Source organism: Rhinatrema bivittatum, chromosome 2, assembly GCF_901001135.1.
Source record: "Rhinatrema bivittatum chromosome 2, aRhiBiv1.1, whole genome shotgun sequence".
NCBI lineage: Eukaryota > Metazoa > Chordata > Amphibia > Gymnophiona > Rhinatrematidae > Rhinatrema > Rhinatrema bivittatum.
This window is the reverse complement of record NC_042616.1, coordinates 585882519-585898228: the sequence shown is the minus strand read 5'-3', so window position 1 is coordinate 585898228 and position 15710 is coordinate 585882519.

Here is a 15710-nt window from a genome sequence, read left to right as displayed (position 1 = left end):
TAATAATTCCCAACATTCTATTTTCTTTTTTGACTGCCACAGCACACTGAACCGACAATTTCAATGTGTTATCCACTATGACACCTAGATCTCTTTCTTGGGTAGTAGCACCTAATATGGAACCTAACATTGTGTAACTGTAGCATGGGTTATTTTTCCCTATATGCATCACCTTGCACTTGTCCACCTTAAATTTCATCTGCCATTTTGATGCCCAATTTTCCAGCCTCACAAGGTCTTCCTGCAATTTATCACAATCTGCTTGTGATTTAACCTCTCTGAACAATTTTGTATCATCTGCAAATTGATTGCCTCACTTGTTGTATTCTTCCAGATCATTTATAAATATATTGAAAAGTAAGGGCCCTAATACAGATCCCCGAGGCATTCCACTGCCCACTCCCTTCCACTGAGAAAATTGTCCATTTAATCCTACTGTTTCCTGTCTTTTAACCAGTTTGTAATCCATGAAAGGACATCACCACCTATCCCATGACTTTTTACTTTTCCTAGAAGCCTCTCATGAGGAACTTTGTCAAATGCCTTCTGAAAATCCAAGTATACTACTTCTACCGGTTCACCTTTATCCACATGTTTATTAACTCCTTCAAAAACGTGAAGCAGATTTGTGAGGCAAGATTTGCCTTGGGTAAAGCCATGCTGACTTTGTTCCATTAAACCATGTCTTTCTATATGTTCTGTGATTTTGATGTTTAGAATACTTTCTACTATTTTTCCTGGCACTGAAGTTAGGCTAACCGGTCTTTAGTTTCCCCGGATCGTCCCTGGAGCCCTTTTTAAATATTGGGGTTACATTTGCTATCCTCCAGTCTTCAGGTACAATGGATGATTTTAATGACAGGTTACAAATTTTTACTAATAGGTCTGAAATTTTATTTTTTAGTTCCTTCAGAACTCTGGGATGTATACCATCTGGTCCAGGTGATTTACTACTCTTAATTTTGTCAATCAGGTCTACCACATCTTCTAGATTCACCGTGATTTGGGTCAGTCCATCTGAATCATTACCCATGAAAACCTTCTCCAGTACGGGTACCTCCCCAACATCCTCTTCAGTAAACACCGAAGAAAAGAAATCATTTAATCTTTCCACGATGGCCTTATCTCTAAGTGCCCCTTTAACCCCTCAATCATCTAACGGTCCAACTGACTCCCTCACAGGCTTTCTGCTTCAGATATATTTTAAAAAGTTTTTACTGTGAGTTTTTGCCTCTACGGCCAACTTCTTTTCAAATTCTCTCTTAGCCTGTCTTATCAATGTCTTACATTTAACTTGACAACGTTTATGTATTATCCTATTTTCTTCTGTTGGATCCTTCTTCCAATTTTTGAATGAAGATCTTTTGGCTAAAATAGCTTCTTTCACCTCCCCTTTTAACCATGCCGGTAATCGTTTTGCCTTCTTTCCACCTTTTTTAATGTGTGGAATACATCTGGATTGTGCTTCTAGGATGGTATTTTTTAACAATGATCACTCCTCTTGCACACTTTTTACTTTTGTAGTTGCTCCTTTAAGTTTTTTTCTAACAATTTTTCTCATTTTATCAAAGTTTCCCTTTTGAAAGTTTAGCACGAGAGCCGTGGATTTGCTTACTGTCCCCCTTCCAGTCATTAAATCAAATTTGATCATATTATGATCACTTTTGCCAAGCGGCCCCACCACCGTTACCTCTCTCACCAAATCTATCTTATACATATTCATTGTGGCAATTCTGAAAACTCAAACGGCTCTCCAGGACAGGGCTGGGAAACATTGTTTTAGGCTGAGAATTCCCTATAGTACCTGAATGTAATCTGCTTTGATGTACACACTTTGAAGTGCCGAAAAGCAGAATATCAAAATCTAAATAAAATAAATAAATAACCTCTTTCAAATGTTCCTCATAGGTCATATTGTGGTTCATATTTAGCTGCTGTGCAGCTTGGCTAGTTAGCTGGATAAAACCAGCTAACTTAGGCCTAGATTTATCAAAAGGGAGTAAACATTGCATGCAATATGAAAAAGGGGTGTGATTTATGGTAATAGCCTACTTATTGCAATGTGTGTTATTGTAGTGCTTTACATAGGTATTACTCTGTTAACTTTGTAGTAATACCTCCATAATTGTATTTCCCTACCTGCAAAGTGCTTAGTTCAGAGAGAGAGACTGAGAGAGACTATCTAAAAGGCCCTTGTAGTAGTTAGCTATTTATGCTACTATAGGAGGCCCACCTAGTAATTCGAGGTGAGGGTTAGGTAGTAGTGTAGGGGTTAAGAGCCACATTTGCATGCAGAGTGAGACATAAAAACAGAACAGTACACTCTTGAGAAGATTTGATGTCCTTCAGAGTGAGGAAACACACACAATGATGAGATTTGTACAATGTTCTCTCAACCTAGCTTGAGGGACTTTACATCAAGCTATGTTGAGAGAACATTGTACAAATCTCATACGTATGCAAAAACGCCATAATGCGAGTTGACAAATGACCCTGTTAGTCTTAATATTCAGCGGAGCTGAAGTTAGCCAGCTAAGTCTATCTGGTCAAATTTAGGACAAGTCTACTGGATATCCAGATTTAGCTAAATAAGTTATCTGGCTAGGTGGAGAAGCCAAGATGGTGGCATGACTCCAGGTTTGCTACACCTCGTTGTGCTTTGAAGCTTTTCTTTTGTTGGTATTACCTTGTTCATGTTATCTGTCTTTGGGGAGGTTGTCTCCCAAGAGGAAGACCAAACTGTGGTTGCTAGATGCAGTTACTTCTACTTTGAAGATCCAGCAAAGGATGGATTCCTTTCTGGAGAGCAGTCTGGGAATGGCGGGGGGAGCTGTCACTGATGGCTAGCAAAGATGGGCATGATTCAGCTGGGGGGGGGGGGGAGGATTCCCTCACTGCCCCTAACTCTATCCTGAGGGTATTGCACTCTGCAGGGGTCTGACCCAGAGATGTCATGTCATAATGACACTGGAAACAGCCTGCTGGAGCAGTTCAATGCTGAAGGAGTCAAAGGAAGAAGTACTATTGGGGAGAAGTATGGTGGAGAGCTCCCAGTTATTTTGGGTCATTTGGAAAGATTTTGCTTGACCTGTTGCTGTGACTGTGGGAGATTCTCTGTCTCTCCTTACCTCCGGAGACTGGTCTTCCCTCTCCCCTCTGGTTAAACCCCCAGAAGTTATTGATTCCTTTTGGTATGTTCTGGTTAGATTGGACTTTTCTCTTTCTGCTGCTAATAATAACATTACAGCTTTAGTTAATTCAGGGAAGACTCTGGCCAAGATTCAAGATTCAGAATCTAATGGTGTAAAGAAGGTCATCGTGGAACTTAAAGAAGAGGTTAGGAATATGAAAAGTATTAATACTGCCCTGGTACATGACAAGATGGTTATCCATAGGCAATTAGATAATCTGAAAAATCAATCAAGGCAGCTTTATCTTCGAACTGTTAATTTTTCTCGGCCTCCTCAATGTGTTCCCTTGGAAATCCTTAAGAAATATTTTCTGAAGTTCTCGCTATTTCAGAAGAGGCAATTCCCCCCTTAAATAAGGTTTTTTAATCTGCCTTGCAAGAAGAAGTTTGTGAAGTCTGGGACTGGAATTGTCTTGGAATTGGAAGCTGGAATGGATTTTCCAGAGGACGTAGGAGCGCTTTGGAGCTGAAAAGGATACCAGAGCTACCCAACTGGCTTCCTTTGTATTTAAGGATGATTTGGATTATGTTATGAGAACTTTTTTCCAGAAAGCTTCTATGTCGTTTATGGGTCAGAGGGTTTGGGTTTTTCCGGACATCACTACAGCTATGCAGGATAGAAGGATGTCTTTTCTTGTGATGAGGCATGAAACTAGAACTTTGGAAGCTGATTCTTTTTTCTTGGCTATTCTTGTAAATGTCTCTTCTTCTATGCAAAAGCTGATTAGGTGTTTTATGAACCAGAAGAGCTTTGAGGTTCTTGATTTGAAATCTTTTACTGTTCCTGTAACTTCAGGGAAGGCTAGGGGAAGGGATTCAATTTGAGAGTATTAATGTAAAGCCAGGCTATGCCTTTCTTTTTATTAATTTTCTTTTGAAATGTCCTCTTTGTTGATTTGTAATTTTAATTTCCCCCCTAAATGATGAGTGGGGTTGTTTTATTATTATTTGTTTTTATTATTTCTTTATATATTATTAGTTGAGTCAAAACATTGCTGTTATCAAAAATTATAAAGAGTTTAAAAAAAGAAAAATGTTATCTAGCTAACTCAGCTCCTCCCAGTTATGTTCTGCATGGCTCCTAACTTATCTGGCCAAATTTTATCCAGATAGGTGCCCAAATAATCATTTAGCTGGAAAACCTCTGAATTATCTGGCTAAATGTTTCTGAATATGCACCTCATTGACTATACCTCTTATCACTTTTTCACATCCTTCTTGAGGCATGGCAGAGACTATCAGGGCCTTTAACTATACCAGCCGGGTTGAGCCTTTGGGTGCCGGGACCGGCAAGACTTATGTGGAATCTCTGCTGATTGCTGGGGTGAAGGTTTGTGGTAAACCAGGTCATAGGCAGGCGGCAGTCAGTCATGTCTGGAGTCCAGGTAATAGTCAGAGGCAGGGAGCAGTCAGTAATATCAAAGGTCCAGGTTGAGGTCAAACCTGATATCCGATTGAGGGAGGAGAAGAAAGACTGCCGGGCAAGCAACCAAGGACAGGAACGGGCAGGCAACGTGGATAGAGCAACGGAGACTAAGACAGAAGACAAATCAAAAACAGCTGGGCAACGACTAAGGATAGGATGGATGAAGACTGAAGACAGGGCTGGAACAAAGACTGAAGACAAGGCTAGTGTTGGGCCTGCTTTTCGCCCTCGCTCCACCCTCTCTATCGCTATGGCGACTCCCTCCGGGCCTGATGGACAGCTTGCTGCTGCGGCGTCTCCATGCCTCGTCTCCCCGGCTCGACGCTGTGGATCTGCCATGTTCCTGATGACGTACGGCGCACGCTCTCCGAAGTATGTACCAGCAAGGGCGCGAACCTCAGGGGCGTCCCCCTGTAATGACGTCATCCACTTCCAACATAAAAGGTCTTCACTTGCGCTTACAATTCGAGTTAGCAAAGGACTTCGACGGACTACGGACTTCGACGACTACTCAAAGACTTCAGATTCATCCAAGCTACTCTGCCTCCTCGAACTTACCAGGGGTACCCGCTCCTCGGGGGCCTCGCTTTCTTTTCTCTATTTCAGATTACAGATAGGAACCAGTACTCGCTCCTCGAGGGCCCATGTTCCTGAAGACCCTGAAGATTCTCTACTGCCTAGAAGCTATTACAGATACAGACAATCGTGAGTTGCCATTGCTCTCTCAGAGCTTTCCCTGGGACCAGGTACTCGCTCCTCGAGGGCCTAACTCTTTCCAGCTACTGAGCCTCTTTAAGATTCTATGTGAGATTGTCATCTACTACTGGATATGTATAAGCATAGCCTGTCTACTCACTATCTATAGTCTTCCTACAGCTCAGCAACCCTGGGATCACAGTTCCAGTATCTGAGGGACTTCAGCCCTGCCGGGCATACCAGCTCACTACTGCCACCTCTGGTGGTTCTACTAACCTGTCTAATAGGGGTGTGCATTCTTTTTGAACGCATATGTAAAACACAACTTATTTTTTTTTTAAACTTAAAAAAGTGATGATGCACAACGCATCGCGATTTTCAACTTATTCAACATAGCTATGTTGAATACGTTGAAACTAAATAAACACTTAAACCCCTCCTGACCCCCCCCAAGACTTACCAAAACTCCCTGGTGGTCCAGCGGGGAGTCAGGAAGCCATCCCTGTATTCCTTTGCGAGGAGCACGTGACGTCGGCGTCACGTCGGAGTGACGCGGACATCACGTGCTTCTCCGCGCCTCCGCTCCGGGACCCCCGTTGGACCCAACCGGAACTTTTGGCCAGCTTGGGGGGGTCAGGAGGGTGGAGGTTGTAATTAATTAAATTTAAAGTGTTGGGATGGGGGTTTTTTCAACTTTAATGGGAAATGAACACCATATGTAACTAATGGACGAATCGGGGTCCCCCGAAAACGGATGCAATGGATTTGGGTCCCGACGAATGCAAATACCGAATCGGACGAATCCGTCCCTGCTACTCATCCCTACCCAGGAGTATAATAAAGTTAATCCTTCTTCCTGCCACTTCCAGCATCGCTTTGTAATTGAGTGTTTGAAACTACATAGACCAGATGGTCCTTTCATGCCATCACATTTCTATGTTCTATGATACCAACGCATGAAGTGATAGAATCTTCACTGTTAGCTACATTGTGAATGTATGATTCCAGCATTGTCATACACTTTTAAAGACTGACATACAAATATGGCTTACCAGATATTTATTCCTGTAACCATAGTAATATCCAAACAAAAATAACTTTAAAAACACATACCACTATGAATTTAAAAAAATTAAAATCCTTTCTTAAATTCAAAAACAAATTAAAATACAACCAGTGGCAAAATAATAATGGCTGAACTTATTAATGGGTAAAACATGGTCATGTTGCAGTTTTTATCACTATCAAGGCATGGGTTTCTTTTAATATTTTTCATATGGTGCACATATTTCAAAACATCTGGCAAGCCATGCTTAAATGGCAAACTTTAAATGTCCATGATAGATCTTGCAATTTGCTAATTATCATTCTTTAATTTTTCTTTATAGGTTGCTTTTTGTGTATCTGATTTGTTTTATCTCTTCTCTTTTGTTAAAATAGATAAACATAATTAGAAAATTGTAAATGATATCATAAGTATAGGACCCATAAGCAAAATTATGATTTCCCATGGTGTTCTGAAATAAAGAAATGTTTTTTTATACAATAGAATATTAGGACGTGAAAAAGAAATTTTAAATCCTGTGTAAAAAATGATAATGTGCTTTTTTTCTTGCAAGAAGAGTACCAAACGTCTGACCTAAATTTTTAGTTAACTGGTACTGTAATTTGTAAGAACAGATGTTTTCACATCACACTCCCCTCAGGTAGATATGGAAAGCTGCTACATTTTGCAGTGCATCTACAATTAAACAAAACATTTCACCTGACATCTTTGTGTTATGTTGAAGTGATGAGCACGATGTACAATTTTCAGCATCAGTGGAGTCAGGGCCAGCTCTAGGGAAAATGGTGCCCTGGGCAAAAATTATCAATGATGCCATACCCCTCCCCCCAAAAAAAAAAAATTGATCCCTGTCCCCTATCCTTGGCATGGATAAGCAGGCTAGGGATGCACACAAGCTTTCTGTACAAGTGAATATAAGTTTACCTGCCTATTTGGTAATCAATTTTCTAAGAGGGCCATTTCTTTGGATAAAACATTGTTTTGCTAGCAGAAATGCCTTTGGAAATTAGCCTCTTGGGGGTAATTTTCAAACAGCCTGCATAAGAAAGTCATCAAAAACACAAGTAAGTTACACCAATTTTCAAAATGAAAAATCTACCCACACAAGTTATACCTGCTAAAATGTCCGCACAGATTTTCTCTGAAAATTTGAACACATACTTAAAAAAAACAAAACTCACTATTTTTCAAACATACAGAGAGCAATTTACAATAATGCAAAATGTTTAAAGTCACCTGAGACATAGGCATCTATCATAGATTATATAATCCCTTCCAAATGAATAATATCACAATAGCACAGCTTATTGCTCATCATTTATAACATAAAGTAGAATTTAGGGTTTATAAATTCTTCCTTTGCCAGTCTCAGCATTTATTCTATATGTTTTGATACCCATCTGACTTGCCTCTTAATGCAAATGTAATCTGCTCCAAGGATGCAATTTCAGCCACAATCTAAACCAAAACCCCAAATGTGTGAAAGTTTAACAGAAATAAGAGAGAGACAATCTCACAGCATGTAAAAAAAGAAAAAAAAAAAGAGAGAAATTAGCTATTTACTTCTCTTTTTTGTACTTCCTGCAAAACCTAATTTCCTGACAAACAAGCTGCAGTTTTATTTGCAGACACATACCAATAATATTGTCTCTCCCTCTCTCAACTTCATTCCAGAATTTCTCTGCTTCCATGTATTCCTACTCTATATAAATATAAATGCCCTGTATTCCACAGCCTCTCCAACACAGAGGGCTGGAGTTAAATCCAAAAGTATGCACATAAGTCCAAAACCCTCCACCCTCTCCAGCTCCATATAACATATGTGCATAAGTTTACCTACATATCAGGTGGACAATTTTGTAAAAGGCATTTCTGCACATAAAACACTATCTTACCCATAGAAGTCTGTTTGAAAATATTTTCTTAGAAGATAATGTGGGGTAGAGAAGAAGCATTATGGGCCGTCCAAAAAAAGATGCTGGTGCATCCATTTTTACTGGAGTGGTTTACAGGCCTCTGACTCAAATGGAAGAACTCGATAGAGATCTGGTCGAAGACATCCAAAAGTGGGAAAGAAGGGAGAAGTGTTGATTGTTGGAGATTTTAATCTGCTGGACATAGACTGGAGAATCCCTTCTGCAGAATCTACCAGAAGTAGAGAGATAGTGGATGCCCTGCAAGGGGCTCTGTTCAAACAAATAGTAATGGAACCCATGAGGGAGGAAGTTATACTTGACCTAGTGCTTACTAATGGGGATAATGTCTCTAATATACAGATGGGTGCCCACCACAGCACCACTCATCATCAAATGGTATGGTTTGATATCTCAAATAGGATACTGAGAGGTCACATGAAGACCCGGGTTTTGAATTTCAAAATTATGGACTTTGTTGAAATAGGTAATTACCTGGAAGTAAATCTAGAAGACTGGCAGAAAAATGAGAGAGGTGGAATAACAGTAGGCCAAACTAAAAGGAACAATTACAAATGCAACAACTCTATGTCAGAAAAGTAAACAAAAGTAAGAGAAATAAGACAACAATCTGGTTCTCAAAGGAGGTGGCTGATAAAATAAAGGCAAAAAGAACACCGTTCAAGAAATACAAAGGATCCCAAAAGAGGAACACAGGGAAGAATACCAGGTGAAACTGAGGGATACAAAGAAAGAAATCAAGAAAGCATAAAGTCAGGCAGAAGAAAGGATTTGCCAAAGAGGTGACAAAACATTTTTCAGATATATCAGAGAAAGGAGAAAGGTCCGAAGTGGTACAGTGAAATTGAAAGGTGACAAGATCAATGTGTAGAGAGAGATGAAGAAATGGCCAAAATATTAAAATATTTCATATCGGTGTTCACTAAAGAAGACCCTGGAGAAGGACCGTTGCTAGTTGACAACTGTGGATGGGGGTGGAGTAGTAGAAACTCTGGGGTAGATTTTCAAATGGTTACGTGCATAACGTATGCGCATAACCCCCGAAAACCTACCCCAAACCCCCCCTGCGCGCACCGAGCCTATTTTGCATAGGCTTGGCGGCGCGCACAAGCCCTTGGAAGCGCGTAAGTCCCGGGGCTTTCCTGGGGGGGGGTGCCAGGGGCGTGTCGCGGCGGCACATCATCCGGGGGCATGACCACGGGCGTGGTTCCGGTATGGGGGAATTCCGTGGGCGTGGCTGAAGCCTCCGGACCAGCCCCCAGACCGGAACCTGGCACACCAGCAGCCGGCCCGTGCGCACGAGTTACGCCTGCAAACTTTGTGAATAAAGGTGGGGGATATAGATAGGGTTGGGGGGGGGGGGTTAGGTAGGGGAAGGGAGGGGAAGGGAGAGGAAGGTGGGGGAAGGCGGAAGGAAAGTTCCCTCTGAGGCCGCTCCGATTTCGGAGCGGCCTCGGAGGGAACGGGCAGCATGCGCAGGGCTCGGCGTGCGCATGTTATAAAATTCGGCGTACTTTTGTTTGTGCCTGGTGCGCGAACAAAAGTACGCGCTCGCGCTTTTTTATAAAATGTACCCCTCTGTTTACAGAAGAGAATGTATAGGAAGAGCTAGGAAAACTGAAAGTAGACAAGGCCATGGGGCTGGATGAGATACATCTCAGGATACTGAGGGAGCTCAAAATGTGCTGGTGGGACTGCTGAAGGTCCTGTTCAATAGATCCCTGGAAATGGGAGTAGTGCTGCAAGATTGGAAAAAAAGTGGTGGTGGTCCTTCTTCACAAGAGTGGGAGCAGAGAGGAGGCTAGAAACTACAGGCCGGTTAGTCTCACCTCAGTGGTAGGAAAATTAATGGAGATTCTGCTGAAGGAAAGGATTGTGAACTATCCACAATACAGTGGGTTGTTCGATCTGAGGCAGCATGGATTCATCAGGGGAAGTTCCTGTCAGACAAATATGATTGATTTTTTTGATTGGGTGACTAAAGAATTGGATAAGGGAAGAACCCTTGATGTGATTTACTTGATTGTTAGTAAAGCTTTTGGTACTGTCCCATATAGGAGACTTGTGAACAAAATGAGAAGCTTGGGAGTGGGTCCGAAGGTAGAAACTTGGATTACAAACTGGTTGACTGACAGGAGACAGTATATAATGGTAAATGGAACCTACTCTGAAGAAAGAACAGTGTTAAGTGGAGTGCCACAGGGATTGCTTTAGGGCCAGTTTTGTTCAATATCTATGTGAGCAACCTGGCAGAAGGGATAGAAGATAAAATTTGTCTATTTGTGGATGATACTAAGATCTGCAACAAAGTGGACATGCTGAAGGATTAGAAATAATGAAAAATGATTTAAGAAAGCTTGAATAAAGGTCAAAGATTTGGCAGCTGGAATTCAATGCCAAGAAGTGCAGAGTCATGCATCTGGGGTGCGGCAATCTAAAAGAGCTGTATGTGATGGACAGTGAAAGACTAATGCGCACGGACTTTGGTGTGATAGTGTCTGATGATCTGAAGGCAGCGAAGCAATGTGACAAGGTGATAGCTAAAGCCAGAAGAATGCTGGGCTGCATAGAGAGAGGAATAACCAGTAAGAAAAAAAGAGGTGAGAATGTCCTTGTACAGGTCCTTGGTGAGGCCTCACTTGGAGTACTGTGTTTAGTATCTCAAAAAGAATAAAGACAGAATAGAGGCGGTACCAGGAATAGCAATCAAAATGGTGAGAGGTCAGCATTGGAAGACTTATGAGGAGAGGCTGAAAGATCTGAATATGTATACCCTGGAAGAGAGAAGGTGCAGGGGAGATATGATACAGACCTTTAGATACCTGAAAGATTTTAATGATGCACAATTGTCAATCCTTTTCTATTGGAAAGAAATCAATAGAACTAGAGGTTATGAAATGAAATTCAGGAGAGGACAACTCAGAACCAATAACAGGAAATATTTCTTCATGGAGAGGATGGTGAATACTAGAATGCCCTTCTGGAAGAGATGGTGAGGATGAAAACAGTGAAATTTCAGAGGGGTATGGGATAAACACTGTGGATTCCTAAAGGCTAGAGGATGGAAATAAACAAAAGAGTACATGGGGGTAACTTGCTAGTGTGGCAGTTGCTACCCTTAACAAATAAGCCTTGATACTGTTAATGCAACTCCATCATTGCTTTCTGCTTCAATGGCAGTGGATAAAGGGGCATTGGATTCAGACAGCAACCAACAAGGGCCCTTGTTTGGGGAACAAATAAACATGGGGGTAACTTGTTGATGTGGCATTTACTGTCCTTAATCACTAATGCCCAAATTTTTAAAATGCTGCCTGTGCTTAAACCAGGAGATATGAGGGGCACTCTTCTGCTAGCGTTCAAGATGGTTGCATGATCTGGCTGCTCGGCATGATTTAGTAGTGCTTGCCCTTTTTTTGTTGTTGTTGTTGTTTAAACAGTCGCTTTGAAGACTTAACAGTGAGGTATCATGGCAGCAACTAGTAAGATTGCTGCCGCTGGCACCAAACGTTTAAAACTGGATCCGCCAATGCCTGATAAAACAACAGCGGGAGACAAATACATGGCTTCTGCAGACTTAGTCTTAATGGAACTTCGTCAGCTTAAACTTATGCTGCAAAGCAGCATAGATGCCACTACAGCGATATGTACAGAGCTGTCTAGATTGCTAGATTGGATGATGTAAAATCTCAAACAGCATCATTACTAGTTAAGACGGCTGACCTTCCACAAATGACATCAGTGACTGAGCGTTTGCAAGCCGATCTGGAAGATATGGCTAACCGCAATCAGCGAAATAATATCAGACTTCTCGGAGTACCTGAAGGACTTGAAGGATCAGATATTAATACATTCCTTACCTTCTGATACATTGACATTTAAGATTTCCTTTTCCCTCCACTTGGAAATCAAGAGGGTTCATCGTAAACCGTCTAGACCACATCATAGAGGCCAATACCCTAGGCCTATAATTTTTAAGCTGCTACGTCATCCTCAGATGGTTGAAATTTTAAAAGCAGCTCACATAAATGCACCAATTACCTATCGAGGTAACAACCTCTTTTTTGTACCTGATTTTGCAAAAGCCACAGCACTAAAGTGCAAAGCCTTCTTGGCACTCTGCCCAAGGTTACAATCTCTGGGGCGGATTTTAAGAGCCCTGCTCGCGTAAATCCACCCGGATTTACGTGAGCAGGGCCTTGCGTGCCGGTGCGCCTATGTTCCATAGGCGTACTGGCGCGCGCAGAGCCCCGGGACTCGCGTAAGTTCCGGGGTTTTTCGAGGGGGCGTGTCGGGGGGCGTGTCGGATCGGCGTGGCATTTCGGGGGCGGGACGTGGCATTTCGGGGGCGGGCCCAGGGGCGTGGTTTTGGCACGGGGCGGTCCGGGGGCGTGGCCGCGCCCTCCGGAACCGCCCCCAGGTCTCGTCTCGGCGCGCTAGAGGCCCGCTGGTGCGCGGGGATTTACGTCTCCCTCCGGGAGGCGTAAATCCCCCGACAAAGGTGGGGGGGGGGTCTAGATCGGGCCGGGGAGGTGGGTTAGATAGAGGAAGGGAGGGGAAGGTGAGGGGAGGGCGAAAGCGAGTTCCTTCCGAGGCCGCTCCGATTTTGGAGTGGCCTCGGAGGGGACGGCGGCAGGCTGCGCGGCTTGGCGTGCGCCCGCTACACGAAATCGGCAGCCTTGCGCGCGCCGATCCAGGATTTTAGCGGCTACGCGCGTATCTACTAAAATCCAGCGTACTTTTGTTTGCGCCTGATGCGCCAACAAAAGTACGCGAAGGCGCGCTTTTTGAAAATCTACCCCTCTGTCTGCTTGGTACAGCTTGCTGTATCCATCAAAGTTACGTGTGACATATTGCAACCAAACTAAAACTTTTGAAGGCCCCCAAAGTAGCTGAAGCCTACATTCATTCCCTGGAATCCAACCCAGAGATGGTAACTTGAAAGGAAGAACTTTATTTATCAATTTGCTTGAATATCATCATTGACTTTTGGGTGTCTTTCTACATTAATTTCATAGCGGATTCCATAACCACTTGCTCCGATACTTGGATACTCTCCCTGATATATAACTGATTGGGGTTACTGTTGGATCCGTTATATCTAAGTTTTTTTTTTAATATTTTTTCAAGATCCTATACTGGAATACTTTTCTTTTTTTCCCTTTCTAGTAACCCGAGATACGATCAGCAAGTGACTGCAAATTTTTGTTTAATTTGGGGGGGGGGGGTTTAGGGCATAAGGGGGCATTTAGGGGGCATTCCATGAAGTTAGCAGGTGGCACATTTGAGACTGGTCAGAGAGGGTTCTTTTTCACTCGGCACACGATGGGGCTCTGGAATTTGTTGCTAGAGGATGTGGTTAGTGCAGTTGGTGTAGCTGGGTTCGGGAAGGGTTTGGATAGGTTCTTGGAGGAGAAGTCCATTAACGGCTATTAATCGGATTTACTTGGGCAATAGCCACTGCTATTGATTGCATCAGTAGCATGGGATCTTCTTAGTGTTTGGGTAATTGCCAGGTTCTTGTGGCCTGGTTTGGCCTCTGTTGGAAACAGGATGCTGGTCTTGATGAACCCTTGGTCTGACCCAGCATGGCAATTTCTTATGTTCTTATTTTTTGGTATCTCATCACTGTGGCTGGATCTCACACTCGCCCACTGGCGCTACCTGGAGACCCTTTATATGTGTCTTTCTATGCCATCTGTCTGGCAATACTTTGCTGTAATTTGTGTTTTCTTTATTCGATGTTTAATGTAGAAGTCAAATTTTTTTCAATTTAAAGCACACCTGCCTGTTTCATTACGTATGATTAGATCATTGGCCTGTTTTCTGAAATACTTTGCTTCTATTTGTATATGAATACCATATTATAGGGATGTGAATCGTGTCCTCGATCGTCTTAACAATCGATTTCGGCTGGGAGGGGGAGGGAATCGTATTGTTGCCGTTTGGGGGGGTAAAATATCGTGAAAAATCGTGAAAAAATCGTTAAAAAATCGAAAAAATCGAAAAACCGGCACATTAAAACCCCCTAAAACCCACCCCCGACCCTTTAAATTAAATCCCCCACCCCCAAATAACTTAAATAACCTGCGGGTCCAGCGGCGGTCCGGAACGGCAGCGGTCCGGAACGGGCTCCTGCTCCTGCATCTTGTCGTCTTCGGCCTGCGCCATTTCCAAAATGGCGCCGAAAAATGGCGGCGGCCATAGACGAAAAAGATTGGACGGCAGAAGGTCCTTCCGGACCCCCGCTGGACTTTTGGCAAGTCTCGTGGGGGTCAGGAGGCCCCCACAAGCTGGCCAAAAGTTCCTGGAGGTCCAGCGGGGGTCAGGGAGCGATTTCCCGCCGTGAATCGTTTTCGTACGGAAAATGGCGCCGGCAGGAGATCGACTGCAGGAGGTCGTTCAGCGAGGCGCCGGAACCCTCGCTGAACGACCTCCTGCAGTCGATCTCCTGCCGGCGCCATTTTCCGTACGGAAAATGGCGCCGGCCATACGCGTATGGCCGGTGCCATTTTCCGTACGAAAACGATTCGCGGCGGGAAATCGCTCCCTGACCCCCGCTGGACCTCCAGGAACTTTTGGCCAGCTTGTGGGGGGCCTCCTGACCCCCACGAGACTTGCCAAAAGTCCAGCGGGGGTCCGGAAGGACCTCCTGCCGTCCAATCTTTTTCGTCTATGGCCGCCGCCATTTTTCGGCGCCATTTTGGAAAATGGCGCCGGCCGAAGACGACAAGATGCAGGAGCAGGAGCCCGTTCCGGACCGCTGCCGTTCCGGACCGCCGCTGGACCCGCAGGTTATTTAAGTTATTTGGGGGGGGTTCGGGAGGGTGGGGGATTTAATTTAAAGGGTCGGGGGTGGGTTTTAGGGGGTTTTAGTGTGCCGGCTCACGATTCTAACGATTTATAACGATAAATCGTTAGAATCTGTATTGTATTGTGTTCCATAACGGTTTAAGACGATATTAAAATTATCGGACGATAATTTTAATCGTCCTAAAACGATTCACATCCCTACCATATTACATCCATGGCGTCCAAAGACTGGATTAATTTGATATCACTTAAAGTCCATGGCATTTCTCACCCAATCAAGAGGAAGAAAATACTAAGCTATCTGGCGTCCTTGAACCCTGATATAGTATTATTGCAGGAGATGCATCTCTCAGCTAAGGAGTCACTAAAGTTGAAACAAATTGGGTTGATGAAGTTCTTTTCAGTCCTGCTCTTCATAAAAAGCAAGGAACAGCCATTTTATTTCATAAACTAGATATGCAGCTTATTCAGTCCAGCTTGGATGCGGAGGATAGATGGATCTCTTCCAATGTACTTAAGCCTGTTTCTCTTTTGCTTTTCAACATATATACACCTAATACGAATGACCCCTCCTTCTTTCATAGC